Source organism: Hemibagrus wyckioides, linkage group LG12 (genome assembly GCF_019097595.1).
Source record: "Hemibagrus wyckioides isolate EC202008001 linkage group LG12, SWU_Hwy_1.0, whole genome shotgun sequence".
Taxonomy (NCBI): domain Eukaryota; kingdom Metazoa; phylum Chordata; class Actinopteri; order Siluriformes; family Bagridae; genus Hemibagrus; species Hemibagrus wyckioides.
In genome coordinates this window covers 16,406,050-16,416,049 of record NC_080721.1, presented here as the reverse complement: position 1 = coordinate 16,416,049, position 10,000 = coordinate 16,406,050, and the positions used below count along the sequence as shown (strand labels likewise).

The following is a 10,000-nucleotide window of genomic DNA, read 5'->3' as shown; positions in this document are numbered from 1 at the left end:
TCCAGGTTCCTGATGTGGTTCTCCTGGTGCTGTGTGAAGGTTCAGCATTCAGCAGCTCACACACTCCTGTCAGGACACACACACACACAGAAATATTTATTACAGATTTATTCATTATGATTGATTTAAAAACTGAAGGTCAACAAACGGAGAATGGTCAATGGAACCCAACGTCCAGATTAATAACTAATAAACACTGAGTGGTGCTCTGATAGAAAAAACATCAACATCACTGTCCAACACTTCACTCCATCACACCAGGGTTCTTCTCCTCTAACAGCCCCAGCCTGAGAGATTATTCCTCTGACTGGTCCACAGAGCTGACACTGGAGACTCCTTACACACACACACACACACACACACACACACACACAAAACCACACACACACACACACTTCTCCTCACAGATCAGTGATTAGGATTAGCTGCATTTTAATCTGTTTTTTATCAGTGTGTGTGTGTGTGTGTGTGGTTGTGTGTGTGTGTGTGTGTATGTGTGTGTGTGTGGTTGTGTGTGTGTGTGTGTGGTTGTGTGTGTGTGTGTGGTTGTGTGTGTATGTGTGTGTGGTTGTGTGTGTGTCTGTGGAGTAAATAGAGTAAAGAAATAACAGACACAGAGGGAAAATAGATGTGATGTGATTTTGATTCATTAGACTGAGTAATGTTCCTCATTTCTACATGGTGGCGTCGACCTGCCGCCTGGTTGTGTGTGTGTGTGAGGTGTGTGTGTGTGTGTGTGAGGTGTGTGTGTGTGAGGTGTGTGTGTGTGTGTGAGGTGTGTATGTGTGTGTGAGGTGTGTGTGTGTGTGTGTGTGTGAGGTGTGTGTGTGTGTGAGGTGTGTGTGTGTGTGTGAGGTGTGTGTGTGAGGTGTGTGTGAGGTGTGTGTGTGTGAGGTGTGTGTGTGTGTGTGAGGTGTGTGTGTGTGTGTGTTATTCCAGGCTACTGTGTAAGGTTTAGCGGTTATTTCAGGCTCCCAGGAGAGCATGAGCAGCACAGCACTCCACTTCATGATGGCTAGACTGGATAAACACACACACACATATACACACACACACACACATACACACACACACACACACACACACACACACACATACACACACATACACACTTACCACGCCCGTTCAGGAGTGTTCAATCAGACACTGTTCAAGAGTTTGACTGCTCAATGTTTCCCAGTACACTCACATACACATGTACACTAACACACAATAACACACACACACTCACACACTAACACACTACACACACTAACACACTAACACACTACACACACTAACACACAAACACTAACACACTACACACACACTAACACACACTCACACACTAACATACACTAACACACACACACACTAACACACAAACACTAACACACTACACACACTAACACACTACTCACACACTAACATACACTAACACACTACACACAAAAACACACATACACACTAACACACTAACACACTACACACACTAACACACAAACACTAACACACTACACACACTAATTCACATACTAACACACACTAATACACACTACACACACTAACACACACACACACACACTAACACACACACTAACACACGACACACACTAACACACTAACACACTAACACATTACACACACTAACACACTACACACACTAACACACACTCACACACACTCACACACTAATACATACTACACACACTCACACACTCACACACACTCACACACTAATACATACTACACACACTCACACACACTCACACACTAACGCATACTACACACACTCAAACACACTCACACACTAACACATATTACACACTCACACACACTCACACACTAATACATACTACACACTCACACACACTCACACACTAACACATACTACACACTAACACACACTAACACACACTCTAACACACTCTAACACACACTAACACACTCTAACACACACTCTAACACATACTAACACACACACTAACACACACTCTAACACACACTCTAACACACTCTAACACACACTAACACATAGTACACACTAACACACACTCACACACACTCACACACTAATACATACTACACACACTCACACACTCACACACACTCACACACTAACACATATTACACACTCACACACACTCACACACTAATACATACTACACACACTCACACACTAACGCATACTACACACACTCACACACACTCACACACACTCACACACTAACACATATTACACACTCACACACACTCACACACTAATACATACTACACACACTCACACACACTCACACACTAACGCATACTACACACTCACACACACTCACACACTAACACATACTACACACTAACACACACTAACACACACTCTAACACACACTCTAACACACACTCTAACACATACTAACACACACACTAACACACACTCTAACACACACTCTAACACACTCTAACACACACTAACACATAGTACACACTAACACACACTCACACACTATTACATACTACACACTAACACACACTCACACACTAACACATACTACACACTCACACACACTCACACACTAACACACACACTAACACACACTTTAACACACACTAACACACACACTAACACACACTCTAACACACTCTTAGCACACACACTAACACACACTAACACACACACACTCTAACACACTCTAACACACTCTAACACACACTCTAACACTCACACTAACACACACACTAACACACACACTAACACACTAACACATACTACACACTAACACACACTAACACACACACTAACACACACTTTAACACACACTAACACACACAAACACACACTCTAACACACTCTTAGCACACACACTAACACACACTCTAACACACACACACACTCTAACACACACTAACACACACACACACTCTAACACACACACACTCTAACACACTCTAACACACACACTAACACACACTCTAACACACTCTAACACACACACACTCTAACACACACTCTAACACACTAACACACACTCTTAGCACACACACTAACACACACTCTAACACACACACACTCTAGCACACACACTAACACACACTCTAACACACTCTAACACACTAACACACACTCTTAGCACACACACTAACACACACTCTAACACACTCTAACACACTCTAACACACTCTTAGCACACACACTAACACACACTCTTAGCACACACACTAACACACACTCTAACACACTCTAACAAACATTAACACACACTCTAACACACTCTTAGCACACACACTAACACACACTCTAACACACACACACACTAACACACACACACTCTAACACACACTAACACACACTCTAACACACTTAGCACACACACTAACACACTAACACACACACACACTCTAACACACTCTTAGCACACACACTAACACACACTCTAACACACACACACACTCTAACACACACTCTAACACACTTAGCACACACACTAACACACTCTAACACACACACACACTCTAACACACACACACACTCTAACACACTCTTAGCACACACACTAACACACACTCTAACACACACACACACTCTAACACACACTCTAACACACTCTAACACACATTAACACACACTAACACACACTCTAACACACACACACTCTAACACACACACACTCTAACACACTCTAACACACACTCTAACACACACTAACACACACTCTAACACACTCTAACACACACTCTAACACACTCTAACACACTCTAACACACTAACACACTTAGCACACACACTAACACACTCTAACACACACACTCTCTATCACACTCTAACACACACTCTAACACACACTCTTAGCACACACACTAACACACACTCTAACACACTAACACACACTCTAACACACTCTAACACACACTAACACACACTCTTAGCACACACACTAACACACACTCTAACAAACATTAACACACACTCTAACACACTCTAACACACTCTTAGCACAAACACTAACACACACTCTAACACACACACACTCTAACACACTCTAACACACACTAACACACACTCTAACACACTCTTAGCACACACTCTAACACACTCTAACACACACACACACTCTAACACACACTCTAACACACTCTAACACACTAACACACACTCTTAGCACACACACTAACACACACTCTAACACACTCTAACACACTAACACACACTCTTAGCACACACACTAACACACACTCTAACACACTCTAACACACTCTTAGCACACACACTAACACACACTCTTAGCACACACACTAACACACACTCTAACACACACTAACACACACTCTAACACACTCTTAGCACACACACTAACACACACTCTAACACACACACACACTAACACACACACACTCTAACACACACTAACACACACTCTAACACACTTAGCACACACACTAACACACTCTAACACACACACACACTCTAACACACACACACACTAACACACTCTTAGCACACACACTAACACACACTCTAACACACACACACACTCTAACACACACTCTAACACACTTAGCACACACACTAACACACTCTAACACACACACACACTCTAACACACACACACACTCTAACACACTCTTAGCACACACACTAACACACACTCTAACACACTCTAACACACACTCTAACACACTCTAACACACACTCTAACACACTCTAACACACATTAACACACACTAACACACACTCTAACACACACACACTCTAACACACACACACTCTAACAAACTAACACACACTCTAACACACACTAACACACACTCTAACACACACTCTAACACACTCTAACACACTCTAACACACTCTAACACACACTCTAACACACTAACACACTTAGCACACACACTAACACACTCTAACACACACTCTTAGCACACACACTAACACACACTCTAACACACTAACACACACTCTAACACACTCTAACACACACTAACACACACTCTTAGCACACACACTAACACACACTCTAACAAACATTAACACACACTCTAACACACTCTAACACACTCTTAGCACAAACACTAACACACACTCTAACACACACACACTCTAACACACTCTAACACACACTAACACACACTCTAACACACTCTTAGCACACACTCTAACACACTCTAACACACACACACACTCTAACACACTCTCAGCACACACACTAACACACACTCTAACATACACACACACACACTAACACACTCTAACACACTCTAACACACATTAACACACACTCTAACACACTAACACACTCTTAGCACACACACTAACACACACTCTAACACACACACACACTCTAACACACACACACTCTAACACACACTCTAACACACACACTAACACACACTCTAACACACTCTAACACACTCTTAGCACACACACTAACACACACTCTAACACACACACACACTCTAACACACACTCTAACACACTCTAACACACACTAACACACACTCTAACACACACACACTCTAACACACACACACACACTAACACACACTCTAACACACTCTAACACACTCTAACACACACACACTCTAACACACACTCTAACACACTCTAACACACTCTTAGCACACACACTAACACACACTCTAACACACACACACACTCTAACACACACTCTAACACACTCTAACACACACTAACACACACTCTAACACACACACACTCTAACACACACACACACTAACACACACTCTAACACACTCTAACACACTCTAACACACACACACTCTAACACACTCTAACACACACTCTAACACACACACTAACACACACTCTAACACACTCTAACACACTCTAACACACACTCTAACACACTAACACACACTCTTAGCACACACACTAACACACACTCTAACACACTCTAACACACATTAACACACACTCTAACACACTCTAACACACACTAACACACACTCTTAGCACACACACTAACACACACTCTAACACACTCTAACAAACATTAACACACACTCTAACACACTCTAACACACTCTTAGCACACACACTAACACACACTCTAACACACACACTCTAACACACTCTAACACACACTAACACACACTCTAACACACTCTTAGCACACACACTAACACACACTCTAACACACACACACACTCTAACACACACTCTAACACACTCTAACACACTCTTAGCACACACACTAACACACACTCTAACACACACACACACTCTAACACACTCTAACACACTCTTAGCACACACACTAACACACACTCTAACACACACACACACTCTAACACACACTTTAACACACTCTAACACACTCTTAGCACACACACTAACACACACTCTAACACACACACACTCTAACACACTCTAACACACACTAACACACACTCTAACACACTCTAACACACACTCTAACACACTCTAACACACACTAACACACACTCTAACACACTCTAACACACACTCTAACACACACACTAACACACACTAACACACACACTAACACACACTAACACACACACACACTAACACACACACTAACACACACACACACTAACACACACACTAACACACACATGACACAGTTGATAAATTTGACTATATCATTAGACACTCATTAATATTCTAAAGCTCTAGATTGTTGAATAATTTTAGTAATATATGAAATATATGACCTAAACAATCCTGAAGTGTGTGTTTAATGAGATGAGTAAAGTTAGACCAGGGTTCCTGTCATTAATCACACACACACACAAACACACACACACACACACAAACACACACACACACAGGCGGAGCTGATCAGTAATTACAGCTGAAACAGTTCCTGCTCTCATCCAGTCACCATCTGTTACTGAGCACAGAGCTCACATTACTGTCTACTGTTCACCAGAGAGAGAGAGAGAGAGAGAGAGAGAGAAGTGGGGGAGACGGGGAAACAGAGAGAGACAGACAGAGAAAGAGTGTGTGTGTGTGTGAGAGAGAGAGAGAGAGAGAGAGAGAGAGAGAGAGAGAAGTGGGGGAGACGGGGAAACAGAGAGAGACAGACAGAGAAAGAGTGTGTGTGTGTGTGAGAGAGAGAGAGAGAGAGAGAGAGAGAGAGAGGGATTAAGCTTGTGTCTCTCTTAAACAGTTCTTTAATCACAGACAGGATCAGATCACAAACATGGCACCTAACACACACCACTTTTAATTAAACACATGAAACACACACACACACACCTGAAATCAGGTCTTTATTAGCTAGTGAGAGGCTGATGGTGATGGTGGTGATGGTGATGATGGTGGTGGTGGTGATGGTGATGATGGTGGTGGTGGTGATGGTGATGATGGTGATGGTGGTGATGGTGATGGTGGTGATGGTGGTGATGGTGGTGATAGTGATGGTGGTGATGGTAGTGGTGGTGATGGTGATGGTGGTGATGGTGATGATAGTGATGGTGGTGATAGTGATGGTGGTGATGGTGGTGGTGGTGATGGTGATGGTGGTGATGGTGATGATAGTGGTGGTGGTGATGGTGGTGATGGTGATGGTGGTGGTGGTGGTGGTGGTGGTGATGGTGGTGGTGGTGATGATAGTGATGGTGGTGATGGTGGTGGTGGTGATGGTGATGGTGGTGATGGTGATGATGGTGATGGTGATGGTGGTGATGGTGGTGATGGTGATGATAGTGATGGTGGTGATTTTGGTGGTGGTGATGGTGATGGTGGTGATGGTGATGATGGTGGTGATGGTGATGATGGTGGTGGTGATGGTGGTGATGGTGATGATGGTGATGATAGTGATGGTGATGATAGTGATGGTGGTGATGGTGATGGTGGTGATGATGGTGGTGATGGTGATGGTGGTGATGGTGGTGATGGTGATGGTGGTGGTGGTGATGGTGATGGTGGTGATGGTGGTGGTGATGGTGGTGATGGTGGTGGTGATGGTGATGGTGGTGATGGTGGTGGTGATGGTGGTGATGGTGGTGGTGGTGATGGTGATGATGGTGATGGTGGTGATGGTGATGATAGTGATGGTGGTGATGGTGGTGATGGTGGTGGTGGTGGTGATGGTGATGGTGGTTGTGGTGGTGGTGATGGTGGTGATGGTGGTGGTGATGGTGATGGTGGTGATGGTGGTGGTGATGGTGGTGATGGTGATGGTGGTGATGGTGGTGGTGGTGGTGATGGTGATGGTGGTTGTGGTGGTGGTGATGGTGGTGATGGTGGTGGTGATGGTGATGGTGGTGATGGTGGTGGTGATGGTGATGATGGTGGTGGTGGTGATGGTGATGATGGTGGTGGTGGTGATGGTGATGATGGTGATGGTGGTGATGGTGATGGTGGTGATGGTGGTGATGGTGGTGATAGTGATGGTGGTGATGGTGGTGGTGGTGGTGGTGATGGTGATGGTGGTGATGGTGGTGATGGTGATGGTGGTGATGGTGGTGGTGGTGGTGGTGATGGTGATGGTGGTGATGGTGGTGATGGTGATGATGGTGATGGTGATGGTGGTGATGGTGGTGATGGTGATGATAGTGATGGTGGTGATTTTGGTGGTGGTGATGGTGATGGTGGTGATGGTGATGATGGTGGTGATGGTGATGATGGTGGTGGTGATGGTGGTGATGGTGATGATGGTGATGATAGTGATGGTGATGATAGTGATGGTGGTGATGGTGATGGTGGTGATGATGGTGGTGATGGTGATGATGGTGGTGGTGATGGTGGTGATGGTGATGGTGGTGGTGGTGATGGTGATGGTGGTGATGGTGGTGGTGATGGTGGTGATGGTGGTGGTGATGGTGATGGTGGTGATGGTGGTGGTGATGGTGGTGATGGTGATGGTGGTGATGGTGATGATGGTGATGGTGGTGATGGTGATGATAGTGATGGTGGTGATGGTGATGGTGGTGATGGTGGTGGTGGTGGTGATGGTGATGGTGGTTGTGGTGGTGGTGATGGTGGTGATGGTGGTGATGGTGATGATAGTGATGGTGATGATAGTGATGGTGGTGGTGGTGATGGTGATGGTGGTGGTGATGGTGGTGATGGTGGTGATGGTGATGATAGTGATGGTGGTGGTGGTAATGGTAATGGTGGTGATGGTGGTGGTGGTGGTGGTGATGGTGATGATAGTGGTGGTGGTGGTGGTGGTGATAGTGGTGATGGTGATGGTGGTGGTGATGGTGATGGTGGTGATGGTGATGGTGGTGATGGTGATGGTGATGATGGTGGTGATGGTGATGATAGTGATGGTGGTGATGGTGATGGTGGTGATGGTGATGGTGGTGGTGATGGTGATGGTGGTGGTGGTGATGATGGTGGTGGTGGTGATGGTGGTGATGGTGATGGTGGTGATGGTGGTGGTGATGGTGATGGTGATGGTGGTGATGGTGATGGTGGTGATGGTGATGGTGGTGATGGTGGTGGTGATGGTGATGGTGATGGTGGTGGTGATGGTGGTGATGGTGATGGTGGTGGTGGTGATGATGGTGGTGGTGATGGTGGTGGTGATGGTGGTGATGGTGGTGGTGATGGTGGTGATGGTGATGGTGGTGGTGATGATGGTGATGGTGATTGTGGTGGTGGTGATGGTGGTGATGATAGTGATGGTGGTGATAGTGATGGTGGTGGTGGTGATGGTGGTGATGGTGATGGTGGTGGTGATGGTGATGGTGGTGGTGGTGATGGTGATGGTGGTGATGGTGATGGTGGTGGTGATGGTGGTGGTGATGGTGGTGATGGTGGTGGTGATGGTGGTGATGGTGGTGGTGATGGTGGTGATGGTGGTGGTGGTGGTGATGGTGGTGATGGTGGTGGTGATGATGGTGATGGTGATTGTGGTGGTGGTGATGGTGATGGTGGTGATGATAGTGATGGTGGTGATAGTGATGGTGGTGGTGGTGGTGGTGGTGATGGTGATGGTGATGGTGGTGGTGGTGATGGTGATGGTGGTGATGATAGTGATGGTGGTGGTGGTGGTGGTGGTGATGGTGATGGTGGTGATGATGGTGATTGTGG

The 10,000-nt window shown here is 45.2% G+C and overlaps 1 protein-coding gene across 1 annotated transcript in view; it reads right to left on the bottom strand.

The window, feature by feature from the left end:
- The window catches only part of sox10 (SRY-box transcription factor 10), a 17,471-nt gene that overhangs the window by 3,208 nt on the left and 4,263 nt on the right, over positions 1 to 10,000 (bottom strand). Inside the window, exon 2 of the mRNA XM_058404724.1 lies at positions 1 to 66. This exon is cut by the window's left edge and continues 566 nt beyond it. The gene's annotated coding sequence lies outside the window, so the exon portion shown is untranslated. The remainder of the gene's footprint in view (positions 67 to 10,000) is intronic.